Source organism: Heterocephalus glaber, unplaced genomic scaffold (assembly GCF_053883595.1).
Source record: "Heterocephalus glaber isolate CG9 unplaced genomic scaffold, H.glaber_assembly_v1.0 deba00001733, whole genome shotgun sequence".
Classification (NCBI taxonomy): Eukaryota; Metazoa; Chordata; class Mammalia; order Rodentia; family Bathyergidae; genus Heterocephalus; species Heterocephalus glaber.
The window spans coordinates 238,510-252,472 of NW_028258444.1; the positions used below are offsets into that span (position 1 = coordinate 238,510).

The 13,963-nt window shown below is 37.4% G+C and overlaps 2 pseudogenes; both read left to right on the top strand.

Annotated features, from left to right (window-relative positions):
* Window positions 1–2,109: 2,109 nt before the first annotated feature.
* Window positions 2,110–3,066, top strand: LOC101723148 (olfactory receptor 7G2-like; annotated as a pseudogene).
* An 8,096-nt stretch (window positions 3,067–11,162) lies between these two features.
* LOC106008633 (olfactory receptor 7G3-like) lies at window positions 11,163–12,097 on the top strand (annotated as a pseudogene).
* The last annotated feature ends 1,866 nt before the right edge of the window (window positions 12,098–13,963 follow it).

Below are 13,963 nucleotides of genomic sequence, written 5' to 3' on the forward strand. Positions count from 1 at the left end.
TTATGTAATGTATGTTTATATAATGTGATGTAACTAGACATTAGAATTTGGAAAGGTCATTAAAATTAATGTACCATACCAAAAAAGATGAAGACTCAAAAGTAACTAAACATACTAATTTTGACAAACAAATGAGAAAATGCCATATATAACATCATGTTTCAACAAGATGGTCTGTCTCATACATGGAGTCTATAAAAGGTCTACTTGAAAGTAGACAGGTGAATAGTACACATTTGGAAAGATTTAGGAGGGAAGATAAAATACAAGCATTGGATTTTATCAGTGAACACTTTCATGCAGGTACGGAAATACCACACTGAAATCAATTAATGTACAAAATTTATATGTATTCTTTTCTTAAAATAGAGAAAGAAAACCAAAACATGGTTTCCTGGAAAAAAAATTCAATGTATTGAAAATGCACCACAATAATCATTGCCCAGTTCATGGTGGGCAATGGTTCCTTCAGGAAGAAAAAACAGTATCTTTATATGATTGAGACTATGTATAAGTAAATATGTATCATTTTATATCCAATGCAAATATGACAATCTACTTTAATTATGACTGGTGTATACCTAGGTATTTAATGCCTTTGAAGTGGTTTTTTATTTGAAAGATAAGGAATTAAGAATTAATATCAATATCAGTGGTGTCCTGGGCAGAGACAGGTGGAACATCTCCTTCATCCTGGGTCTGACTCTCCCAACCACTGGGAAGGTTGTGGAAGATTAAGATAAGAGATCAAAGCATAGAAGCAAAGTTTGTACTTATATTCAGCAATCATTCAAGAGTACAGCTGCCTTCTCTCAGAGATACAGGCAGGGGTTCCCAAAATGCAGCCACTGTTTAAGGGGGTCTCAAGGAATTGACTTTACAGTAGTTGGCAGCCTATCCGGTCTCTGGGCTGAGGGTCCCTCTACTTGATTGGTCGATTAGCTTATTACTAGGAAAGATGGGGAAGAGCCTTTGGGGGATTTGCCTACTTTAGGGTCCGGTTTCCTTTTTTCCTTTTAACTTTTGCAAACCTTTAAGCTTTGCAGGGTGCAGCATAAAGAGGAATTGTGACAGCAGTTGGTCAGCTCTCCACAGGTGGTTAAGCCTGTTCAACCATGTGTCTAAACTCCTTGGGGCGGGGGGGGGAATCCCTCATCTTTCCCTACCTACAGGTCTCTATCCCTACAGTGGTATTTTAAAATCTATTTAAATCTTATCATTCCATAGATATTTTATTAGGCAAATTACTTTGTTCTCTTACATTTCTCTTATGTTTGCTGCCACATGTAGGTTATTTATTCTAGTTGCTAGATACGTACATGAGAATTTAATCTCGAGCTGATTGACTTGTGCATTCTTCTTGCTTCTCTATAAATGCAAGATTCTCAATGAGACGTTGAGTACATCAATCCTTCCTGCTAGTGTGCTATTACCCAACTAAGGAGTTTTAAGAAGGTGAGGTATTATTCTGTCACCCTTCTACATTTTGTCCTACCTATCATTTTTCTTCCATTATCATCCATTCCAAGCAATGTGATCATATCCATGGCAGAAACAAATTACAACAGATATATTAAGCGTCTCATACTTAATATTGTGTCTAAAGCATTTGGTTTTCTTATTTCTCATTCTTGCGACATTCTTGTAAGATTTTGTAACATTTCCCCATTGTTCCAGTGAAAAGACTGAGGTTTCTTACACAGTTCCAAACCATTTCTCATTTACAGAGCAAGCACTAGAGCAATTCTCTCTCAGTTGAAATCTTGATTGAAGCTGAGATTGTACATTTAGATTTAACATTGGTTTTGGTTTTCCTGCTGATTTAAGTTTTGGAGAATTTTCAAGAGAAAAGCCATGTGTGTTTTTTTTCTATTTGATTCGTATTGCAATGTAGGAAAAGAGTAGATTTCAGCAAATAAAATTTAGTTGATAAGGTAGCATAGGACAGTAGAGGAGAGAAAACAAAGAAGATGGAAAAGGAGATGTGAGCAGAAGATAGAGGGAAAGAGTAATATTTGCTTCACTTTAATATATAGCTGTAAGAATTTTCTAAAGAAATAAATCTGATCTCTCTCCCATTATGTATATTTTCCCACTAGTCTCCTCACAAATATGAAAGCAAAAAACCAAGCAAGTACAGCAGAATTCTTACTTTTGGGTCTCTCAGAGGACCCAGAATTGCAGCCTCTCATCTTTGGACTGTTCCTGTCCCTGTACCTGGTCACAGTGCTTGGGAACCTGCTCACCATTCTGGTCATCAGCTCTGACTCTTGCCTCCACACCCCCATGTACTTCTTCCTCTCCAACCTGTCCATTAGTGACATCTGTTTCAGCTCTACTACAGTCCCCAAGTTGCTGGTGAACATCCTGAGACACAGCAGAACCATCAGTTACACAGGCTGTCTTACTCAGCTCTGCTTTGTCCTGGTTTTTGCTGGAATGGAAAACTTTCTGCTTGCAACAATGGCCTATGACCGTTACATAGCCATCTGCCATCCACTTCGGTACACAGTCATCATGAACTCCTGCCTGTGTGTTCTGCTCACTCTGTTCTCATTGCTCACTAGCACTGTAGATGCCCTGCTGCACTGTCTGATGGTACTTCATCTGTCATTCTGTGCAGACCTGGAAATCCCCCACTTCTTCTGTGAACTGGACCAGGTCATCAAGCTCGCCTGATCTGACACCCTCCTTAACAACATCTTGGTATATGTAGTATCCAGCATATTGGGTGGTGTCCCTCTCCTTGGGATTATTTTCTCTTACTTTAAAATTACCTCTTCTGTTCTGAATATGCCCTCAACTGAGGGAAAATACAAAATGTTTTCCACCTGTGGGTCTCATCTTTCTGTTGTTTCCCTGTTCTACGGAACTGTTTTTGGTGTGTACATCAGCTCTGTAGTGACTGACTCATCCAGGAAGACCGCAGTTGCCTCAGTGATGTATACAGTGGTCCCTCCAATGATGAACCCCTTTATTTACAGTCTGAGGAGCAAAGACATGAAGGAAGCCTTGAAGAAACTGATCAAGGCAACTTGCCTTTTGGAACTGTGTCATTTGCTTTAGACTTAGTCTTCTAGAAATAATCATAGAACAGGGAAATGGGGTGAGCCAAACTGGTAGACCCTTCTACAACTAAGTGCTTAGAAACGGGTGTTTCAACTTAGATTAGAAATCTGACTTTGGTGTTCTATAGCATAGAGAGTCATATAAAGCTCCTACATTTCTGAGCTTGATTTCCTGGTCATTTTACATAGAGTAGAACCTGAGCAAATGATTCTTCTTGTAGTGCATAGGGAGGGGGTTGCTTCTTAGGAGAATATTAGTAACAGCACAATTATGGGACAAAGCAAGGAGCTAAGTATTTCATCATAGTTAAAGAACCGGGATTAATCCATGGATAGTGCCATATATTTAGTTTCCCAGAATTATTCTTATCTGAAGGCCTGCTTTATATCCCCCTGCGATACCCTAAGTATTGTTACCTGGGTTATGACAATGGATTTCCTGACAGGTTTCTGTTCAGCTGCAGTAATTTGCCAGAGAACAGAACATCTATTCCTTATCATCAGTAAATGCTGGCATTCCTGATGCTGGGCTCAGTGGTTAATAAAAGTGTTCTTTGTATAGCACTAATAGTACCAACTACACTTGGCTTCCCATCAATGAAATTGTTCTAAATTTCCTATTCTAGAATTTAACATGATTATGAAATGTATGAATTCTACCATGAGTATAGCCGTGTCTCAAATATCACAAAAGTGATTCCAGTCAAATTTGATCAAGGAGCATCATCATCTTTAATAAACTGAGCAAAGGAGGGGTGCCTCCAGGCAGAGCATACTGTATTCACCATATCTGGGTGAGCTTTACCCTGTGCTATGTCTCCTCATGGCCAACAGATAGAGCTGGGATCAATTGCAGTTGTCTTATTCTGATGTGACACAGAGAGACAGAAATGTGACTAGAATTTCCTTGGGTCTGCTCTTAATGGAGTTATTCAGAAACCATACTTTGACATATTGTAGACCAAAATTGGGACCTCTGCCCATGTGAAATCTAGTCCTTGGTGAGATGAATAGGATTATCATGGGCAGAGTAGACTAAGCAGCTCGGTGGTTCACAGCCCTTTCTGTGTATTTGAATCAGCAGGACAGCTTGTGGCAAGGTTCATTGGTCCAGGACCATTGTTCCAGACCTGAGAGATTGGGCTCCAGCTTGTGGAGTGGGTCATCAATGTGCATTTATAACATGACCATATGTGATTCTAACATGAGCAGTGTGAGGATGGTCTTTTCAATGCTACTGATGTAGTGTGTAATTTTGGCATGTCTCTTAGCAGAATTCCTGGAAAATAGAAAACACTCAATAAAATTTAGTATGATTATATTCCACACCTATTCCCATTTCTTATTTTATTGCAAGTGAATTAAGCCTGCATCAAGATGAAATATGTTAACATAGAGAAACCCCAAGTTCTGAAAAGCCTGGATCAGATATCTCTTATATATTCTTCCTCTATCAAAAGTTATGTGAAATAACTTTAAACATGTGTATGACTCACTGTTTGAAAAAAATAAACACAAAATTTTGAAGCTACCATGTTATGAACATGTTTGGTTTTGTCTATATGTGTGTGTTGTGGGAGAAAGATTGATTCTTTTACTTCCAACTAAATACAATTATGAACAAGTATACCTCACAGAAAAGCAGGTTTTCAACAATTTTATTGTTGGAATAGTTCTGCAAAATATAATTATATTTATCTTGGAGAATTGCTACATATACACATAAAATTATTTTTCTTATCTTTTAGTTTATTAGTACATGTGTGCAGTAAGTATGTAATGCTTATATTCCTTTTGTAAAATGGGTACAGGCACATAACACATATTATATTCTTCACATCTTTTTTCCCATCCCTCCCTCCTCCTTTACCTCCCTTTTCTGTATGTTTACATATCAAATCTTGACCATGTTTTCTTCCCTTGGCTTCCTGATGTTCTCTTTTCCTCCTTTCCTCAGATCCTTTTCCTATCTTCATAGATTCTACATCTCATTTTGCTACTACCTTTTAATAAATATGGATGATTGTTTCATGGATATATGTTTTTATTAGGTAAAACTTTAATTTATGTTTATAATGCTTCTATATATTTATAATTTTTATAGGTCTTATTTTGTGGAAAGGTCTGTAATAGGGCTGGGGATGTAGCTCAGTCATAACGCTTTTGCCTAACATGTGCAAGATCCTGGGTTTCCTTAGAGTAGTACATAAATGAGATGATGATGACGATAATGATGATATTAATAACAATGACAGCAATAGTCCATAATGAATCATCATACCAAGATTGTGAATACTTAAGTTTTCCATGGAATTCTGTAATGTCTTACAACACACTGCTGCTTTCCTTTAACATATGTTCAAAATCTTGTACATCTATATGGTTTTACAAGACAGAATTACCTGTTTTCACTGCTGAACATTGGTAAAGATAAAAGGCACAACAACTCCGCAGTATTTATCTGTAGTGACTAATTTCTCTGTTTCTGCCCCAGATGTAAATATTATGTGTATCCCAGGCTTTTGAATGCTTTGGTAATGTTACCTGCTGCAACACTGGCAAATTTAAAATGCAAAGCTGTACCTGTACATGATGTATCTTGGTTCTCAACATGTACAGGTACAAGCACCCAATGTTAAATGTAAATGTATTGTATACCTCAATTGCACCAATAAAAGAATTTAGGCAAAAGATTAATTAAAGTTAAAAAACAAAATGCAAAGATGTGTGATTCCTGGTATATTTACAGAGTTATATGAATTTTATATGGAATATCATATTGAGTTCTTTATACCCAAATTCTTCTGCTCAACATTATATTTGTGATGCTTCCATAGTTTATTCCATTTAGCACATGTTTATTGTCATTATTCCACCCATTTCTACTGTGTGAGCATGCAGAATTAATTTGTTTAATTGTTTGGGGAGTGATTTGTCTACAGCTAGAATTATATTTTTATTTTTAATTTTTTTTTAGTTTTCTGACATAGGATGTCACTATGTAGCCCAGGCTAGTTTCAGACAGCTGCTTCTCCTGTTTTAGCCTTCTATGAGCTGGGATTACAGACGCACACCACTGTGCCTGGATAGAGCTGGAATATTTTCTCAATAGCACTGCAAGGAGCATTCTGATGTAGGCTGTTGAGTGCACAGTTGTGCATATTTAGCAGTCCAATATTTGCATCCTAGGGAATAGATATGGATACATTTATTGAACACCACTATACAATGCTCCAAAGGTGTTGCATCAACTTAAATTCTCATTATCTTGACAATATATTATGATACCTGCTTTTTTCATTTTGACCATGATGATTAGTATGTAATAGTGTCATACATTTAAATATATTTTTCTTTTCTTTTAATTTTTAATACCAGTGCTTTAGTGACCATCTCTACCTCTGAATGAGCTGGGATTTTAAACTAAGGAGGATCCCTCCCACTGTCTAGAGATCAGAGCCTGAATCCAAGCCTGAGATCCCCGGAAGCAACAGGAGGTGTGGTAGGAAGAGAATGGTGTGTGCCTGCACTCTCAGGGTCTGGAAATCAGTCACCAAGAGTTCTGTCCTTCTGTCATCTCTGCCTTAAGGCTCTGAGCTGCCTTGGGGGATAAATGAGAATGCGCCTCTGGCTAATGAGGAGCTTTGCTAATTTGATTCCTCAAGGCCACAGAAATTGAAAATAGTCAACCTGTGACCACCTTATCAGGAACAGGGCTCAGATCAGGGAACACACACTTGAATCTGCTTCTAGAGATGAGAACTCACACCCAAGAGCTCGCTACCTATTGTTCCATCTGCCCTTCCTCAGGATACATTTTCCACCTTCATCTCTCAATATCCAGTGAACACATTCAGAATTCCTAGCTGATATCTTCCAGGTATTCTGAAGTTCTTCCAAAAGTATGAGATATTGAAGTACTTTTCTCTGTCCTTTACCCCCCTCTTTTGGTCCCTTTTTCCTCCCTCCCTCCCTCCCTTCCTTCCTTCCTTCTTTCCTTCTTCCTGACTTCCTTTCTTCCTTCTTTCCTTCCTCCTCCCTCCTTCCTTTGCTACCTCCCTCCACTCTTTCCTTCCATTTTCTTTCATATATTTCTCATTCTTTTCTCTCTTTGTCTTTATTTTGTATGTCCCTACCCCATGAAGTAAGAGAATAGTCACCAGTTGCTGGCCATAAGAAAAAAACAATATTCTAATCTAATTTGTAATGCTTTCTTTATATATTTACACCTTTGTACAGATTTTGTGGTCTGCTCTCATTATATTCAGCTCTTATTGTATTTTCTGAATTCCAGAGATACTTTCCTTCTCTTGAGTATGAATCATTCCCTTCCAAATGTGTTTTGTAATTCTCTGTCTTCTTTCATTCTTTTGGCTGCTGCTGAAGCTGAGGTGGAGTAAGTCTGGCTGTTCAGTTTAACTATTTTGGATTCTAGCTGTCACCCTTACAGAACTCAAGTCTTGTTCCTTCTTTTAAAAAAATTTCATTTATGAATAGCAGTGGTATATATTTATAGCTTACAGTAGTCATTTTGTTAAAATTCAGGATAACTAGAGTAACCATTGCCTCCTACATTTATAATTTCTTTGTGGTGAGAAATTGTTATTTTCCTCCATCTGTTTCAGAATAAACACAACACTCCTATTAACCTCAGTCTCCCTACCGTGCATCTGTGTACTAATACTCGACTGAGACAACTCCAGAAGAGAAGGTTAAGCCCATGGAAGCCCAATGAACTACTTTTCCACTCTTCCTCTTTTAGAATTTCAAAAAAATATGAAATATATTAAAACAGTCAAAATGCACAGTGAGCATAAAAACACAATTATGAATCAACCTTCCAGATTTAATCATTAATTCTGCCAGATAGCTTCAGAAGTTTATTAAAAGTTTAATAATGCCTATTGAAAAATAATAATGAATTACAAACAGAGACAAGAAATTTCCTTTATGCTATTCCTTTATGCTCCTCCCTTCCTTTCCAGGAACCTCCACTCTGGAATTTCATTAAACCTCACAATTTTTAGGGCAACACTATTGTTATGTGTGAATGTAGTAGAAAAAAGTAATTTGTGGCTAATACAAATTCCCATTGAAGCAAGAATGTGTGTTAAAATTAACATATGGTGGCTTAAATCAATATTGAGCAACATATTAAAATAGTATTAAAGTAGTATGTCATTGCCTGGCTGTGCCTTAGTCCATCTATTCCTGTATGGATACATGTTTAGGCTCTTTTCTCCCCTTCACTGACCTGGTAGAATTCCCACTTGGGGTTTGAGCACATCTCTATTTGGCTCAGCCCTGTGATATTGTTCCTGGGGTGTCCTATGTCTCTCTTTCCTCCTTTCTCTCTCACCCTCAACATCCCACATAAGCTTCCAGTCTTATCCACAGCTGAGCACAAACTGATAGGTAATTCATCACAGGGTTTTGTAAGGCGAACCCTGTACTTAGCGCTTTTCATTTATTTTTCCTCTTAGCCACATCTCTGTACATTTTCACAGCACTTCCACTACATAAATGAGACAATTGAGTCTGCTCAGAGTTTCAGATACCTCCACATGTCACAGATCCACATTACAGTTGGAGAACTCATGATTGGATCTGCACCTCTCTGAGCCCATGTCTTATGTTCAAGGGCCGATTCTGCTACCATCACTTGCCTCTCTCCAGGGAAAGTCATCTCCTGCTCAGACCCTCAATTTATGGTGCAGAGAGCTTAGTTACCTGGGCATGGTGACTCATGCCTGTAATCCCAGCCACATAGGACACTGAGATAGGAGGATGGCAAGTTTGAGGCCAGTCTGGGCAACTTAGCAAGACCCTGTCTCAAATAAAAATAAAAAGGGCTGGGGATATAGTTCAGTAGTTGATCACTTGTCTAGCATGCATGAAGACCTAGGTTCCAAATAGATTAAAATTGTGCTCCCTTCACCATTCAATAGAACTCATGGTGGTGCTGATATTTTATGGTGCCTCCTGGGGCATCTTTGAAGAAATTTACTCTTGGTTAATAAGACCAAGAGGCAGATGCCTTGAAATTGACAGCATGTGCCATTTATTTTTATTTTAAATACAGTTTTTAAGTATTGAGTCAATAATGTTCTTTTTTCAAAATAAATATGGTTAACTTACACCAATGGGCATATAATACAACTTCAAAGCATTTTCTTTCATTGAAATCTTACCTTTATATGATTTTAATATTAAATTTTAAAATACAAACCCTTATTTTGTTGTAAGTATAAGGACAGATTAGAATCTAGCAGAAGGAACTTCAATAATACTTCCAGATCTTCTCCAAGGACCAGCATTGTTATATCATTTTCATTTATATTATTTCCAAAGTCTGATCTTATTTAGCAATCTTACCTTATGATGTGATTTCAAACTCACTAACAATTTCAAGCAATAGTTGAGAAAGTCATAGAATCCTTGAAATGTACCAGCAATTTGTTTATCAGTCCTCATCAGCATGTGAGTTTTTCATTCTATACATTTGTCCACAGGCTCTAGTAAAGATGCTATGGGGGGTTGCAAGATATACCACATGGGGACTGAATGAGACCAATTCCTCATTGTCTATTCTGGGATGCCAAGATTCATTTCTTATGAATTCAGGAAATCCATGGAATATAGCCTAGACCTAAAGCAATTCCTGGGCTGGTCCACACAGGACTTCTCCAGGGATCAGAGCTTAGTCTTTATCCTACCTGAACCAGAGACTGAGAGGACTGAACCAGAAATTTTAGGAGGGAGGGCGTGATCCAGAGTGGACTCATAACATTTCCTTTCTTAATTGTATGTAGATAAAAGATCTAGGTTGAAATAAATAAAAGGAGGATTTATGATATTAGCTAAAAGGGATTTTTATTACCACAAATTATGAGAAAGGGAAAATTATAGGAAAAAATTACAAAAAAAGGATGCCGCTAAAATGTAAAGAAAAGAGCAAGTAGATTTCTCTAAAACTATCCATGGAGATTAATTATATCAACTCCTATTAATATTTAAGTCTTTTTTTTTTTTTGGTACCAGGAATGAAACTCGGGATCTTGTGTTTCCGAGGCAGGCACCGGAATCACTGAGCTAAATCCCCGGCATTATTTAAGTACTTTTGCAAGTAATTATTTACTTCTCCCTTTTAAATCTGTACTCATGTGGTCAAATGTTAGCATTTTAACTCTCAATAAAATAATGGCTTCGTGCAATAGTTATTAATAGAAAAAGATAGGCTGATAATATGGATTTTCACCTGAAAGTACTGCAGGATATTTATGAAATATTGAGATTAAGTCTACTTGAGCTTCTGGACAATCAGGAGTCAGAATTATTCAGTGAAAAGCCAGATAGTAAAGAGTTTGAGTTTTGCAACTGTATTATATTTGTAACAAGTGCTAAACAGTACTGTTGTAGCCCTAAAGCAACTATAGAAAATACATAAAGGAGTGAATGTTTTCCAGTAACCTTTTACTTACGAAATCAAACAGGCAGGGTTTGGCTCAAACACTACATTTCCCCAAACTGTAATATACATCCCTGACAATATTATTATAGAGCTCTATTTGTTAAAACATGGTAAGGAAGAAGACACTATTTCCTTTGTGTTTTATTCTTCAAAAGTCGCTCTACTTGAAATGCAACAAGTAGAAAATAAAATCATTTTTGCTGTAGTTAACAAAATTGAACTATGCATTTTAAAATAGCTGGAAGAGAGGATTTTGAAATGCTCACTTTGAAGAGAAAATATAAACATATGATTTGGTGGATGTGCTACATTCCTGATTAGTTGATGTTATCAAGATGAATATTTTGATATTTATACAATGTATACATGTTTCAAAACAAACCATTATACCTCATATATATGTGCAATTAATATGTGTAGATTTAAAGATAAATATAGAAAAAAATTGGATAGGTGGAGAAGTATTGAGGGCAACAAAAGATAAGAGAAGGAGAGTGGGAAAATAAGTGGGAGCAAAAGTCTGTAGCTGATTGTGTCTCAAAATATAGACAAGATGGAGGAGGTTTCAGCTAGTTTTTGTTTCCTTACCAGTCCCATCTTTTATTTCAGACTCATTAACAAAAATGAACCCAGGAAACTTCTCAGAAACCGCAGAATTCTTTCTTCTGGGATCTCAGAAGATCCAAACCTGCAGCCCGTACTCTTTGCACTCTTCCTGTCCATGTACCTTGTCACAGTGCTCAAGAACCTCATCATCATCCTGGTTATCATCCATGACTCTTACCTCCACACCCCCATGTACTACTTTCTTTCCAACCTGTCCTTTGTTGACATCTGTTTCACCACTATCACCATGCCAAGTATGCTGGTGAGCAACCAGGTGCATAGTAAATCCATTAGTTACACCGGCTGCCTCACCCAATCTGGTTTGCCTTGGTTTTTCTTGGATTAGACAATGGAATTCTGGTAACCATGGCATATGACTACTTTGTAGCCATCTGTCACCCCTTAAGGTACAATGTCATCATGAACCCCAAACTCTGCTGGCTGTTGCTTCTGCTTTCCTTCCTCATCAGTGTCCTTGATGCCCTGCTCCACATCTCTATGGCACTGCAGCTGTCATTCTGCAGAAACCTGGAGATTCCTCATTTTTCTGTGAACTGGATCATATTCTCAAGCTTGTGTGTTTTGATATCCTCATCAATAATATCCTGGTTTATTTGGTGACCGGCCTGTTGGGTGCTGTTCCTCTCTCTGAGATAATTTTCTCTTACACTCAAATTGTCTCTTCTATCCTGAAAATTCCATCAGCTGGTGAAAAATATAAAGCCCTCTCCATCTGTGGGTCACACTTAAATATTGTTTACTTGTTCTGTGTGACAGGTTTTGGGGCATACCTCACCTCTACAGGTACCCAATCCTCCAGAAAGAGTGCAGTAGCCTCAGTGATGTACCCTGTGGTCACGCCATGATGATCCATTTTATCTACAGCCTGAGAAACAAGGACATGATAGAGGCTCTAAGGAGACTTATTTCTAGAATATCATCTTTCCCTTAATGTGCCAGGTACTTACACTACTAGACCATGCCAGAGAGAAATAGACAGTGATTCAGAAAGTCTGACCAATGACTTTGAACACACAAGACCAGAGACATAATACTGAAGAATTGAAATGGTATAACCAGACCATTTGTTTGAATTCTTCCTTTGCTATAAAGTAGCTGCGTGTCTTTAGACAATTTATGTCAACTCTTCATGCACGGTTTCATCATCTCTAAAATTAACAACATTAGATTAGATTAGATCCTTTGTCCCTGAAATAGAGTGTCCCAGATGCTTGGAAAAATTATTGTATCAAACCCTTTGGGTTTTGTGATATTCCAATGAAAGTTATGTTATTGATGACTTTAAGTTACTTTTTGTTTCTAAGATGATTTTATTTCTCTTTTTCCATGAGAGATCTGTGTTCATTTCTATAGGTACTCGTTCTAGACCAATGCTCCTATTTGTTCATTGAGCTCATTAACTCTTTGTCACAGCTCTGTAGATTCTCCTGTCTTCTCCACCACTTTTTAAATTTATTACACCTTTGCCAGTAGTAGTCAATGTGTATAAGCTCCTTTGGAAAAGTTAAACAAAATCCTTATTTCAACTTCTCATCCTGCTCCAGCCAGTCTCATTCTCTTTTCCCTTTGCAAAAATTTCCCAAAAAGAAATCTCTCTCCTTGCACTTCTCAATACTTCTCCTCACCTATTTTTCTGATGTTCAGCCAACCAGCCTTTGCTCTGATTTCTAAACTCCAGGTTTCCAGTTGCCTTCACTCATCATGGGCCAGTGTCTACTTCTGAACTCATTTACTGATATCTAATACTGCATGAGATGGAGAACATTGCAAATCCATCCAGCAAGCCAATAGTGAGCTTTGTTAAGTTCTTCCTTAGAAGATTGTCTCAAGCTTTAAAGTGCTCCAAGTTGATGATCTGAGTGCAGACAGTGCACCACTCATAAATTCACCCTAATTTCTCCAATAAAGATGCTCTGTCTCTGCTATTTGGCAATTAATCTCCTAAAGTATGTAATTCTCATTACAAACAAAGAGGTGTACTTTCTTACTTACAGAAATAAGCCAATAGGACCCACACAGGAAGCCATATTTATATACTTTTTTGTTTTGTGACCAGCATTATTTTGTCATATTTCTTCAATATCATATTCTATTAGTTACTCACTGAAAAAATGGACTTTGTTTACAAGCCCATTGATATGTTTGTACATTTTTCTGCTTTTGGATTTTAATGTCAATAAGGTTAAAATGTTGTAGAAGTGCTTATCTAAGATGTGTGAAGCACTGTATTCAATCTTCAGTATTGAAAAAAAAAGATATTGAGGAAAATCATCTCAATGTCATCTCATCACAAATTTAAATAGTAAATATTGTGCATTATATATTCATATAGGAAGAGTTTATTTTTCACTGGAGTCCAGGATATTGGACTCAGGGTCTTGGCCCGGCTAGCCAAGTACACTATCACTGAGCTATACCCTCAGACCTTTTTAAATTTTTGAGACAGGGTCTCTCTAAATTGCCTGGACTACTTTTGGACTTGGAATTTTTCTGCCTTGGTCTTCTGAATTTCTAGTATTACTAGCTAGGATTAATGCACCACCCAAAACTAGGTGTGCATGTGTATTTCTGACGTAAATGGTATAATTGTCTCCCGTCCTGGTGTGCCACTGAGAATATAATAGAGTGTCTCTGTGATTGTTAGTGGTCCTGTGACTATGTCCTATTATCCATAGTTTGGTATAGTGTCTACGTTGTGACAGTGGTAGTTCCACACTTCTTTCTCTCTGTGACTGTATGTGCAACTAGAGTAAGTTCTGTGCCTGGGTGATTCTGTTTGTATGTATGTATGTATGTA